Here is a 13,647-nt window from a genome sequence, read left to right on the forward strand (position 1 = left end):
TTTTGGTCTCATGTTTTGGTCTGGCGCCATCTTTTGGACAAATTTGGAATTTCAGCCCTGTCAATTTATCCCTGTGAACAATCCATATTCTACCATTTGGACCATCTCTATCCCCATGTTACATGACACCACCTCCTTGGATTGAAAAACAGGTATAAATTTTCTCTGCTCACTCCCTCCCCCGTTACGAGCTAGGCAGTCATGTCGTCGTCTCCGTCTGAGATACTCACGACCTCAGCGGTTGTTGAAGTAGGGCAGGCCGCCGCCATATCCCCAACGTGGGGCACGAACCCACGACCCTGAGATTAAGAGTCTCATGCTCTACCGACTGAGCTAGCCGGTTAGTTAGAATTAATAATATAAAGGGCATTAATTTTCTTCTTAAATGCTATTATTGTCACACTTTTATTAATTCGATTCTCTTTCGAATAAAAAAGTTGGTCGGCTCGCTGCATGAGCGACCAAGTGGAACGGACCCATATCAACATTTACTTCGGCAAAACTAGTGCTTGGGTGCGCTATACAAACGAATCCCTGAGGTCTTAACAAAGACATCTAAAAAATATCCGTAACGAATAAGAACTTCAAACATTAGCGGGGAGCCATCAATACGATGCGGTCACTTCGAAGTCCTGCCTCGAATTGAGTTACTCGGCACGCGCTTCGGGTGACTTGAGAGGGATTGGCGTCGTACAGAAATTAGATTGATTCCGGAGGAGTTAATTTAACTCGGGTGGTTAGATTACGGACGAATCTCCGAACCCGGCTAAAACGAACCCGTTACTGGGAAGCCGGGGGCACCTGATTGCAAGAGGTGCGTTTGACAAATTCAAAATCCACTGGTTCCTTATTTGGGTTGAACTTCCTCCCTCCCCTTGTTGACACTGCGACAGGGGACTTCATCTTTTGGAATTTATAGGCCCACATTATCACATGATAATTATTCTCACAAAATTGTCCCACATTAAAGTAACACGCATTTAACCTACTAAAAACTCTCTGACAGTCCCAAAATACTGGCTTCTGGCTGTCGGACAGGCTTCTCGGCACCCGGTTAAGGCGACGCTTACTTGAATAATCCTGAGTTTTTTCACAAACCAAATCTAAACAACTCCAGCACGGCTCCCATCCGGGATAAGTGCCACGGCACGTGGAGTTTTTCATTGGGGCCGGGAATGAAAATTGAGTTGGAGGATAATAAAAATATTTCGATTGTCCGTCGGCCGCGGCTCAGTTCCCCTTTTTTGACGGGCCGCGTAAAAAGTTAAATAGGACACGATCAAAAAATAGACTTGCCTTCCAAATTAATTATTGGGCAAATCTAAAGACAGCACGACATTTTTATTCGGTAAGAAGGTCGCTATTCTCTTCGAAGCAATTAAGTGGGGTGAAGAACTCCGACGGTCAAGTGCTAAATCTACGTATACGAAGTTAGAATTGCCTGTCAAAGGCCAAAATGTCAAACGCACCTCTTGCAATCAGGTGCCCCCGGCTTCCCAGTAACGGGTTCGTTTTAGCCGGGTTCGGAGATTCGTCCGTAATCTAACCACCCGAGTTAAATTAACTCCTCCGGAATCAATCTAATTTCTGTACGACGCCAATCCCTCTCAAGTCACCCGAAGCGCGTGCCGAGTAACTCAATTCGAGGCAGGACTTCGAAGTGACCGCATCGTATTGATGGCTCCCCGCTAATGTTTGAAGTTCTTATTCGTTACGGATATTTTTTAGATGTCTTTGTTAAGACCTCAGGGATTCGTTTGTATAGCGCACCCAAGCACTAGTTTTGCCGAAGTAAATGTTGATATGGGTCCGTTCCACTTGGTCGCTCATGCAGCGAGCCGACCAACTTTTTTATTCGAAAGAGAATCGAATTAATAAAAGTGTGACAATAATAGCATTTAAGAAGAAAATTAATGCCCTTTATATTATTAATTCTAACTTCGTATACGTAGATTTAGCACTTGACCGTCGGAGTTCTTCACCCCACTTAATTGCTTCGAAGAGAATAGCGACCTTCTTACCGAATAAAAATGTCGTGCTGTCTTTAGATTTGCCCAATAATTAATTTGGAAGGCAAGTCTATTTTTTGATCGTGTCCTATTTAACTTTTTACGCGGCCCGTCAAAAAAGGGGAACTGAGCCGCGGCCGACGGACAATCGAAATATTTTTATTATCCTCCAACTCCACTGATTTATTTCCACCGTCGTCGTTAATTTATTTAGAAGAAGTAAATTTCCAACAATTCACTTCTAACGAAATCCACTCCTCCTTTAAATATTTACGAAAGTTATTTAATTCTCCAACTGGCTCAGAGTTACTGTTTACGCGGCCCGTCAAAAAAGGGGAAGCGGGCCTGAGCCTTTCAAATAGTTAAATAACTTTTCGTTCTACACAAAATAATAATCCGATTTAAACACTTCCGTTGATTTATTTTATTTAAATCGGCCCCAAACCATCGGTTGCATATTCAGTACAAATCCGCGTACAACGAAGTAAGTAATATACAAAACACATTTATTGAAGAAACATGGAATAGAATTACAAATCTCAGTTACCCCAGAAACTGAACAATTTCACTCACTGATACCCGTGTTAATAAAATCATTCAATCCCAGAACAATTCGATTGCAAAACACAGTTCATAAAAAAGGGAAGCGGTGATTACCAGCTGCGTGCTATTTTTGGTGAAAGCAAAGTCGAGTGATCAGTTCGATCTTGCTTCTAAATCTAAATTAAAGAAACAGGCTGGCCACGAGGAATCCGGCGGCCCGATGACTATTCCCCCCTCTCGCTAAAATACATAAAAAATATAAATCCCTCTCACCTATTTCTCCTATAAAGTTGTCCAGTCCAATTTTTGGGAGTAAATCCAAGTTAATTTCAGTCCAGCGATCCTGCGTCTCACACAAAGATCTTCGGGACTTTGGAAAAAATCTTGAAACTCCTCCGGGCCTCTTCACGTATAAGCGCTCTTTTGGGGAAAAAAAGCCCTGAAGCTACTCCAGCAGGACCTTTTATAGACCTCTCCGTCTCCCCCCCTCCCCTTTCTTTTCTCCTGTACTTTCCCTATAGGGTAAGACTGCCCAGTTCTCCCACGCGTATAGAAGGGACTGTCCAGAAATCCCACGCCTATGGAGGGACTGGCCTTTAGCAGCTGTTTCCGCCCTGACCACGCAGTACTTTCCACCAAATGCACAGCTAGTGGCAAAACCTTTCACTTCCCCTTTTCACCTTTGACCTACTTTCTGTTACATGAATTGATCGAATTGACAAATAATATTGCTTTAAAGCGGTTACAGAGTACATTTTTAGCCAAGCAAAAAAATCAAAAAATAAAAAACACATAATAAAAATTTCATTTGTGCTTCTCCAAACAATTTATGTCACGCCACTATTTTCAGTGACGGGTCCCTTGATCGAATTGACAAATAATATTGCTTAAAGCGGTTACAGAGTACATTTTTAGCCAAGCAAAAAAATCAAAAAATAAAAAACACATAATAAAAATTTCATTTGTGCTTCTCCAAACAATTTATGTCACGCCACTATTTTCAGTGACGGGTCCCTTGATCGAATTGACAAATAATATTGCTTAAAGCGGTTACAGAGTACATTTTTAGCCAAGCAAAAAAATCAAAAAATAAAAAACACATAATAAAAATTTCATTTGTGCTTCTCCAAACAATTTATGTCACGCCACTATTTTCAGTGACGGGTCCCTTGATCGAATTGACAAATAATATTGCTTAAAGCGGTTACAGAGTACATTTTTAGCCAAGCAAAAAAATCAAAAAATAAAAAACACATAATAAAAATTTCATTTGTGCTTCTCCAAACAATTTATGTCACGCCACTATTTTCAGTGACGGGTCCCTTGATCGAATTGACAAATAATATTGCTTAAAGCGGTTACAGAGTACATTTTTAGCCAAGCAAAAAAATCAAAAAATAAAAAACACATAATAAAAATTTCATTTGTGCTTCTCCAAACAATTTATGTCACGCCACTATTTTCAGTGACGGGTCCCTTGATCGAATTGACAAATAATATTGCTTAAAGCGGTTACAGAGTACATTTTTAGCCAAGCAAAAAAATCAAAAAATAAAAAACACATAATAAAAATTTCATTTGTGCTTCTCCAAACAATTTATGTCACGCCACTATTTTCAGTGACGGGTCCCTTGATCGAATTGACAAATAATATTGCTTAAAGCGGTTACAGAGTACATTTTTAGCCAAGCAAAAAAATCAAAAAATAAAAAACACATAATAAAAATTTCATTTGTGCTTCCATGCGTGACTTACACTCTGACACCGTGTTCCTCTTTTCTATTTTAACTGGTCTGGCTTATTCTGGCCCCTCTTTTGGTCTCATGTTTTGGTCTGGCGCCATCTTTTGGACAAATTTGGAATTTCAGCCCTGTCAATTTATCCCTGTGAACAATCCATATTCTACCATTTGGACCATCTCTATCCCCATGTTACATGACACCACCTCCTTGGATTGAAAAACAGGTATAAATTTTCTCTGCTCACTCCCTCCCCCGTTACGAGTTAAGCAGTCATGTCGTCGTCTCCGTCTGAGATACTCACAACCTCAGCGGTTGTTGAAGTAGGGCAGGCCGCCGCCATATCACCTTGTCTGGCGATCTCCGCGAGGGCGTTGATCAGGCGCGACAACCGACCAGCAGCGTTGTCGTCGTCAGCGTGGTCCTCCACCGCGAGGGCTCTCAGCACCGGTGGCGTTGAATTCCCTGTGGCCACACTCTCGACATCTGCTTCCTCATCCTCAGCCCCGAGGTCGCTCTCGCGTTCTCTGTCTTGAGCCTCATCGTCGTCCTCAGACCCAGAAGGAGCTGCATCCACATCCAGCGGGCTTATCAGCCGTACGGGGCTGGTGGGCGAGTCGAGGGGAGGACCATCACCGTAGCCAGGCCCTCCATACATACGGCTGTCGTCCGAATCCCGACGCCTCATGGAACCCTCGCCTGGCTCTCTGTACCGTCCTCCTCCCCGACGCGCAGGCCGGACAAGCCCCACAGGGGCCTCGCTGGGTATCACCATAGGTCGGTGTGCTCCATATTCCGCGTTCGGGTGGGTGTAAAAGTCAGCCGGAAGAAAGCGATGAGGAGCGCTCACCGCCAGACAGCGCCCACATTGCCAATGCGAAGTGATGCATCGAGTGCCGTTCCGTTGACGCCAGGTCAGGTGAATCAAAGGCCAGATGGTGCCGTGGGTTCTTCCTGCTCCTTGCGTGAGAACCGTACATGCTGTTAGGGGCCCTCGAGTTATTTCTAGCAGAGTCGCGGTGATCATCAACTCCGCACATCCTTCCCATCCGAGATGGTCCAAGCTGGACTGCTCTCCCTCTTTTACATACAGACCGTCAGGGACCAGCCAAGTCAAACTAAAGCCGGCCTGATAACAACAGCTTCCCACATAAGATCTCCCGATCACCCAGGCCAATTTCATATGGCTCATTCCGCACAGGATGCATTTAGGTGCATCCCCAAACCAGTGTACAGTCTGTAAAACATGGAAGCACAAATTTTAACATTTTTCATCAAACAATCACCCCTCTGCCAGCCCCTTGGTATACAATAGGGGGGCTTCTCTGCGGCCGTCCTCCCGCCTCTCGGGGCGGGAGGGGAAAAAAAAACAGAGTATGTAAAAAACCAGGTTATCATTGCCAATTGGTCCACCACTTCGACCCAAAGTAACACAGACAATGACCCCCATATCACGCACCAGAGTACGAGTTTGGCCTGTCAAACGCACCTCTCGGATTAAGGTGCCCCAGGCTTCCCAGTAACGGGTTTATTTTAGCCGGGTTCGGAGATTCGTCCGTAATCTAACCACCCGAGTTAAATTAACTCCTCCGGAATCAATCTAATTTCTGTACGACGCCAATCCCTCTCAAGTCACCCGAAGCGCGTGCCGAGTAACTCAATTCGAGGCAGGACTTCGAAGTGACCGCATCGTATTGATGGCTCCCCGCTAATGTTTGAAGTTCTTATTCGTTACGGATATTTTTTAGATGTCTTTGTTAAGACCTCAGGGATTCGTTTGTATAGCGCACCCAAGCACTAGTTTCGCCGAAGTAAATGTTAATATGGGTCCGTTCCACTTGGTCGCTCATGCAGCGAGCCGACCAACTTTTTTATTCGAAGGAGAATCGAATTAATAAAAGCGTGACAATAATAGCATTTAAGAAGAAAATTAATGCACCCTATATGATTAATTCTAACTTCGTATACGTAGATCTAGCACTTGACTGTCGGAGTTCTTCACCCCACTTAATTGCTTCGAAAAAAATAGCGACTTTCTTAAACCGAATAAAAATGTCGTGCTGTATTTAGCTTTGCCCAATAATTAATTTGGAAGGCAAGTCTATTTTTTGATCGTGTCCTATTTAACTTTTGACGCGGCCCGACAAAAAGGGGAACTGGGCCGCGCCCGACGGACAATCGAAATACTTTTATCCTCCACCAACTTCACTGATTTATTTTAATCATCGTCGTTATTTTATTTAGAAGAAGTAAATTTCCAACAATTCACTTTTAACGAAATCCACTCTTCCCTTAAATATTTGCGAAAGTTATTTAATTCTCTAACTTGCTCAGAGTTACTTTTTACGCGGCCCGTCAAAAAGGGGAACTGAGCCGCGCCCGACGGACAATCGAAATATTTTTATTCTCCTCCAACTCCACTGATTTATTTCAACCGTCGTCGTTATTTTTTTTAGAAGAAGTAAATTTCCAACAATTCACTTCTAACGAAATCCACTCCTCCTTTAAATATTTACGAAAGTTATTTAATTCTCCAACTGGCTCAGAGTTACTTTTTACGCGGCCCGTCAAAAAAGGGGAAGCGGGCCTGAGCCTTTCAAATAGTTAAATAACTTTCCGTTGTACACAAAACCAATAATCTGATTTAAACACTTCCTTTAATTTTATTCAGACGAAACAACTTTCGAACAGATCGAAATTCACTCGTGGCTCAGATAACTACGGAAGTTATTTAAGTCTCTAACTTGTTCGGAGTTCCTTTTTACGCGGCCCGTCAAAAAGGGGAAGCGGGCCTGAGCCTTCGGTTGCATATTTAGTACAAATCCGCGCACAACGAAGTAAGTAATATACAAAACACATTTATTGAAGAAACATGGAATAGAATTACAAATCTCAATTACTCCAGAAACTGAACAACTTCACACTCACTGATACCCGTGTTAATAAAATCATTCAATCCCAGAACAATTCGATTGCAAAACACAGTTCATAAAAAAGGGAAGAGGTAAATACCAGTTGCGTGCTATTTTTGGTGGAAGCAAAGTCGAGTGATCAGTTCGATCTTGCTTCTAAAATCCAAATTAGAGAAACAGGCTGGCCACGAGGAAGCCGGCGGCCCGATGACTATTCCCCCCTCTCGCTAAAATACATAAAAACGGTCATCCTCACCAATTTCTCGTTTAAAGTTGTCCAGTCCAATTTTTAGGAGTAAATCCAAGTTAATTTCAGTCCAGTGATCCTGCGTCTCACACAAAGATCTTTGGGACTTTGGAAAAAATCTTGAAACTCCTCCGGGCCTCTTCACGTATCAGAGCTCTTTTGGGGGGAAAAGCCCTGAAGCTTCTCCAGCAGGACCTTTTATAGACCTCTCCGTCCCCCCCCTCCCCTTTCTTTTCTCCGGTACTTTCCCTATAGGGTAAGACTGCCCAGTTCCCACGCCTATAGCAGGGAACAGGCCAGTTTCCCACGCCCCATAGGGGGAACTGGCCTGCCTCCCCACGCTTTGTTATCTGTGGCCTTCAGCCGCTGTTTCCGCCCTGACCACGCAGTACTTTCCACCAAATGCACAGCTAGTGGTAAAACCTTTCACTTCCCCTTTTCACCTTTGACCTACTTTCTGTTACATGAATTGATCGAATTGACAAATAATATTGCTTTAAAGCGGTTACAGAATACATTCTTTGCCAAGCAAAAAAATCAAAAAATAAAAATCACATAATAAACATTTCATTTGTGCTTCTCCAAACAATTTATGTCACGCCACTGAGAAGCCACTATTCTCTGTGACGGGTCTCTTGATCAAATTGACAAATAATATTGCTTAAAGCGGTTACAGAATACATTTTTAGCCAAGCAAAGAAATCAAAAATTAAAAATCACATAATAAACATTTCATTTGTGCTTCTCCAAACAATTTATGTCACGCCACTGAGAAGCCACTATTCTCAGTGACGGGTCTCTTGATCAAATTGACAAATAATATTGCTTAAAGCGGTTACAGAATACATTTTTAGCCAAGCAAAGAAATAAAAATAAAAATCACATTTGTGCTTCCATGCGTGACTCACACTCTGACACCGTGTTCCTTTTTTATATCCATTTTAACCGGTTTAGCTTATTCTGGCCCCTCCTTTGGTCTCATGTTTTGGTCTGGCGCCATCTTTTGGACAAATTTGGAATTTTAGCTCTGTCAATTTATCCCTGTGAACAATCCATATTCTACCCTTTGGACCATCTCTACCCCCATGTTACACGACACCCTCCCCTTGGATTGAAAACAGGTATAAATTATCCCTGATCCCCAAGAGTTACACAGCCATGTCGTCGTCCTCGTCTGAGATATTCACAACCTCAGCGGTCGTTGAAGTAGGGCAGGCCGCTGCCATGTCTCCCTGTCGGGCGATCTCTGCGAGGGCGTTGATCAGGCGCGACAACCGACTAGCAGCGTTGTCGTCGTCAGCGTGGTTCTCCACGGCGAGGGCTCTCAGCTCCGGTGTTGTACGCCCCGTGGCCACACTCTCGACATCTGCCTCCTCATTTTCAGCCTCGCTCCCGCGTCCTCCGTCTCGAGCCTCATCGTCGTCCTCAGACTCAGAAGGAGCTGCATCCACTTCCAGCGGGCTTATCAGCCGTACGGGGCTGGTGGGCGAGTCGAGGGGAGGACCATCATTGTAGCCAGGCCCTCCATACGTACGGCTGCCGTCTGGATCCCGACGCCCCATGCAACCCTCGCATGGCTCTCTGCACCGGACGTAAGACCCATCCAGGGTCCAATGTCCAACACACCGTCCTCCTCCCCGACGCGCAGGCCGGACAAGCCCCACAGGGGCCTCGCTGGGCATCCCCATAGGTCGGTGTAATCCATATCCTGCGTCTGGGTGCGTGTAAAAGTCAGCCGGGACAAAGCGATGAGGAGCGCTCACTGTTAGACAGCGCCCACATTGCCAATGTGAAGTGACGCATCGGGTGCCGTTCTGTTGACGCCAGGTCATGTGAATCAAAGGCCAGATAGTGCCGTGGGTTACTCCTGCTCCATGCATGAGAACCGTACGTGCCATCAGGGGCCCTGTAGTTGTCTCGAGCAGAGTCGCGGTGGTCATCAAATCCGCACATCCTTCCCATCCGAGATGGTCCAAGCTGGACTGCTCTCCCTCTTTTACATACAGACCGTCAGGGACCAGCCAAGCCAAACTAAAGCCGGCCTGATAACAACAGTTTCCCACATAAGATCTCCCGATCACCCAGGCCAATTTCATGTGGCTCATCCCGCATAGGATGCATTTAGGTGCATCCGTTATACGGTGTACAGTCTGTAACACATGGAAGCACAAATTTTAACATTTTTCATGTTACACATTAAACAATCACCCCTCTGCCAGCCCCTCGGTATACAATAGAGGGGCTTCTCGGCTGCCGCCCTCCCGCCTCTCGGGGCGGGAGGGGAAAAAAAACAGAGTATGTAAAAAACCAGGTTATCATTGCCAATTGGTCCACCACTTCGGTCCAAAGTAACACAGACAATGACCCCCATACTATGCACCAGAGTACGAGTTTGGCCGTACGCCATCTCCACGCGACAGAGGTGCGGGCATGCTGGTCAAGTCTGGCTACCATCTTTATAACATACATGGCCATTCCTATCACTAATATTGCTTCTAATATGACAACCCCAAACACAACATAATACACAAAAATTGACACCACTTCCAAAACACTCCACAAAATAAGCAATACCATTTCGGCGATACCTCTGGGGGTATCAGGGTCAACATACATTCGGCCATGCATGTAGACTACAAAAAGACCCAAACCCATCGTGTGTCTTGTGTATAAAAATCTCAAAATCAAAACCTTGAATATTGATATGACCAAAATTACGGGGCGAGTGAGTTGTTGCAAATCCCAAGACCCAGAACAGCAGTAGGCTGTCCAGATACTGAATAAAACCCAATATTGAACTTCGTTACTCACTCTCATTGCTCCTGGCCTCCCCCTTGGATCTAAAAACCCGCTTGAGCTGTTTGTTGCCATAACTAGTTCTTCTTCTTTTCTTTTTTCTCTTCTGTCTCTTGAAGTTCCAGTCTCTGAGCTGTCAGGCTCAAATGCCCAACGGCCGCCCGACTTCTCCTTTTAGTAAGACGTTCCGACCACCCCTCTTGTGGGCCGTCATTTGCATAACTAGAGACGCCTTCTCTCTCGCGGGGGTCAAACAAAAGCCTCTTAATACTTCCTTTTATGGCAATGCACAAAGTTGTTGCTATTCCTATCAACGCAAACCCTACTAGCACCCACGCCCAGATTGGCCCCAGTACCACCTCCAATGCACCGCTGATCACATCACCAAAGGCCTCAACCGCGGCACTTGTTGCTGACTGCAGCGCCGCCCCTATCTTCTCATACCAAGTGCAATCATGAATATTGTCTCCATGACCACATTTTATCCAATGCTCTGACGGGGAGAAACATGTTCCATTAATAATACATTGTCCTCATACTTCTATATACACATGTATACATACACAATTACATGCCTATTCATTTACATATACACGTATGTACACATTCTTCTTTTTTTTTTTTCAGTCATTCTCCCCCTGGAAATCTGGCTGGCTCCACAGCCTAGTCAATTCTTCTACTGCGGCCCGACCCCTCTTTTTCTTTTGAGGTTCTGTTTTTGTGGACCACACTGCATAATAGGAGGCCGTTCGAGCCAACGTTCCCAGCGGCCTATCGGATGCAGACGGACCTGGTTCCTCGGGCCTGGTGTCTACCGCATCATTCGACATGTTGTTCTCTTGGCTACCGGCTTGTTTCCTGGTTTCGGAGGCTTTGCGCTTCATTTCTGCCAGCACTGGACATGTCTTAAGGGTGCGGTGACGCTCCGGACCCCATCTGGTGTTTCCTTTTCCATCACATCCAGGCGTGGGACACACCTCGAGGCTCCCCACATACACCGGGCAAGCTCTAAATGAGCGGTGGTGTGTTGCCCCTGGTCGGGCGCTACCGCTCCCGTCGCAGCCAGGAGTAGGGCAATTTGCCGGATACAACTTCGTCCAATCAAAAGGGGTCCAGTCTTGTAGAATCCTCCTGGGTTGGTCACTTACGCCACCGCCCTCCGCTTTTGGACATGATAAGTTTCCCTCCTGGACTTTTGCTTCTGGCAGGAGTGAAGTGGGTTGACTTTCCACTCGGACTTCTGGTTCTGGCGGGAGAAAAGTTGTTTGAATTTCCACTTGGGCTCCTGCTTCTGGCGGGAGTGAAGTGGGTTGACTTTCCACTCGGACTTCTGGTTCTGGCGGGAGAAAAGTTGTTTGAATTTCCACTTGGGCTCCTGCTTCTGGCGGGAGTGAAGTGGTTGAATTTTCCTCCGTCACCACCGATTGGAACATGCTTCCTCCAGCTGGACATCCCTGTGCCAACTCCTGGCTGGGACCTTTATCCCATTCTCTTGCTTCCGACCGGTCAAGGTCATCTGTCTCCTTGGCCTTTTCTTGAGGTTCTATCTCCGCTACTGTGCCATGCTCCTTTCTCGTTTGTATTTGTTCCCTAAGAATATCCCGTATCTGGGACCCGGTGTTTCTTATGGCTACAAATTGGCTAAGCCTTTTGGCCTCCAATTTGATTCCCAGTGAATATATTCCTTCGTAAGGAATGATGGCCATTTTCACTGTAATCCCTACCAGTGCTGCTTCACCCTTATTCACTATAAGGACTGATCCGACTTTATTCCCAGGGGCAAAACAGTATATTCCCTTTTTGGTCACATACTGAAAGTCTTTGTTACTTGTGTCCAAAACACTTCGATAGCAGTACATGTTGCTCACGGTCGGGCTTGTTTCCGCAGGGGCTGCCTCCACTTTGACCAATGGTGCGTCCTTGCACGCCAACAACTGGGCTATAGACCGAGCCCAGGTCATGGGCCTCCAAGGTCCCTCAAGCAGGTCCCCAAGGACTGCGGTTCCTCCTGCGGAAAGAACCGACTCACGAGCAAACAAGGCCATTCCGTCGGCCTTTTCTGTATAACTGTCGGGGGCAGGCCGGCCGACTGGCCTTGGCCAAGGCCAACAATGGCCCAAGGCCAGATAAAGGTTCTTCATGGCCTGATTATTATCATATGCCGGCCAAGACGCTCCTCCCAACACTGGATAGAGGGTCGCCAGGGGGGTCATTGCCCTGGTGATTTGCCATCCCTCTGCTTCTCCGACTTTCAATAATTTTCCTCTTGCCATGCGATCTAAACACATGAGGCAATATTTCAGCTCATCGCCGTCCCAAACACACGTGCACGAGCTAATTTGTCGAGCCCATACATCCGTAGTTGGTCCGATCTCCCACTGTGAAAAGAACACCATTCGTGCCAAGATGGTAATTCGACACTGGTGGCATACCATGGCATCTAATACTTTGACTGGAAGCTTGTCCTCATTTCTCTGGGCAAATTCCAGCTCTCTTACTTCGGTGGTCAGTACAGGTGGCATCATGAAGCCTACTCCCGACCACATAGCAGGCAACAGGTTGGGTGTCAAACAAATGACACAAGCTTCGTTGACCCATGTCCAGTGAAAATGTTCTGGTCCACCGGGTGTGCAACCCCGCTTGGCCAATCTCACCAGATTTAGGGCCCTTCCGGTCTGGATCCCATTTGGTGTTCTTCTTACGATGACCGCACCTTTGTGTGCGGCCATGCGCACGAAGGCTGGGATTGTTCCGTGGTCCGTTGCCATATGTTATTTAAATTACTTCTTGGCTTGACTCGGGTCAGCCGATAACGGCTTCAGCTGTTCAACTCCTTGGATACCTTTCTTCTTTAGTCGTACTGTGTGTCTATCCAAAACTTCACTATCTATGTCCGAGCAGTCGTACTTGGCCTTCACTGCCGTGTTGCTGTTCAGGTCCCTCGACTTGATCCACACCTTCTGTCCAACGCTGATCCGACACTTCTCTTTATTCTGGGACAGCCGTCTTGGGTTCTGCCCACTTCTTGTGACACAAAGAGTCGTTGGTTCAGTTCTTCGGGCGGGGAGGGCCGGCTGCTTCTGCTCCTCCCGTTTAGGTCTGCAACCAAATCAAGCAATTTAGTACTCCACTCTTTTGGGATTCCTAGCCACATGCACCCATCTTCTAGTGTCTTGATCACACTGTTTGCATTGGCTTTTCTCACTGCTTTCAGCCCGACGTGTCCTGACATCGAGTCAACCAGCACAACAAGGTATTTCTCACCCTTTGCGCCACTTATTCCCATGGGGCCAGCTACGTCCATACAAACCGAGCCCCACGGCACAGTACTCCTAATCTTCACTCCATCCGTGCGTCGTCCTCTTCGCCCTGCGTTGTTTTTGTTGCACGGATTACAATCC

At 46.1% G+C, this 13,647-nt stretch overlaps 1 non-coding gene across 1 annotated transcript; it reads right to left on the bottom strand.

Annotated features, from left to right (window-relative positions):
• Positions 1-268: 268 nt before the first annotated feature.
• Positions 269-343, bottom strand: trnak-cuu (transfer RNA lysine (anticodon CUU)). The gene has a single exon. It is a non-coding gene; the product is annotated as a tRNA-Lys (tRNA).
• Between the last annotated feature and the right edge of the window lie 13,304 nt (positions 344-13,647).

Source organism: Syngnathus scovelli, chromosome 13, assembly GCF_024217435.2.
Source record: "Syngnathus scovelli strain Florida chromosome 13, RoL_Ssco_1.2, whole genome shotgun sequence".
In the NCBI taxonomy this organism is placed as follows: domain Eukaryota; kingdom Metazoa; phylum Chordata; class Actinopteri; order Syngnathiformes; family Syngnathidae; genus Syngnathus; species Syngnathus scovelli.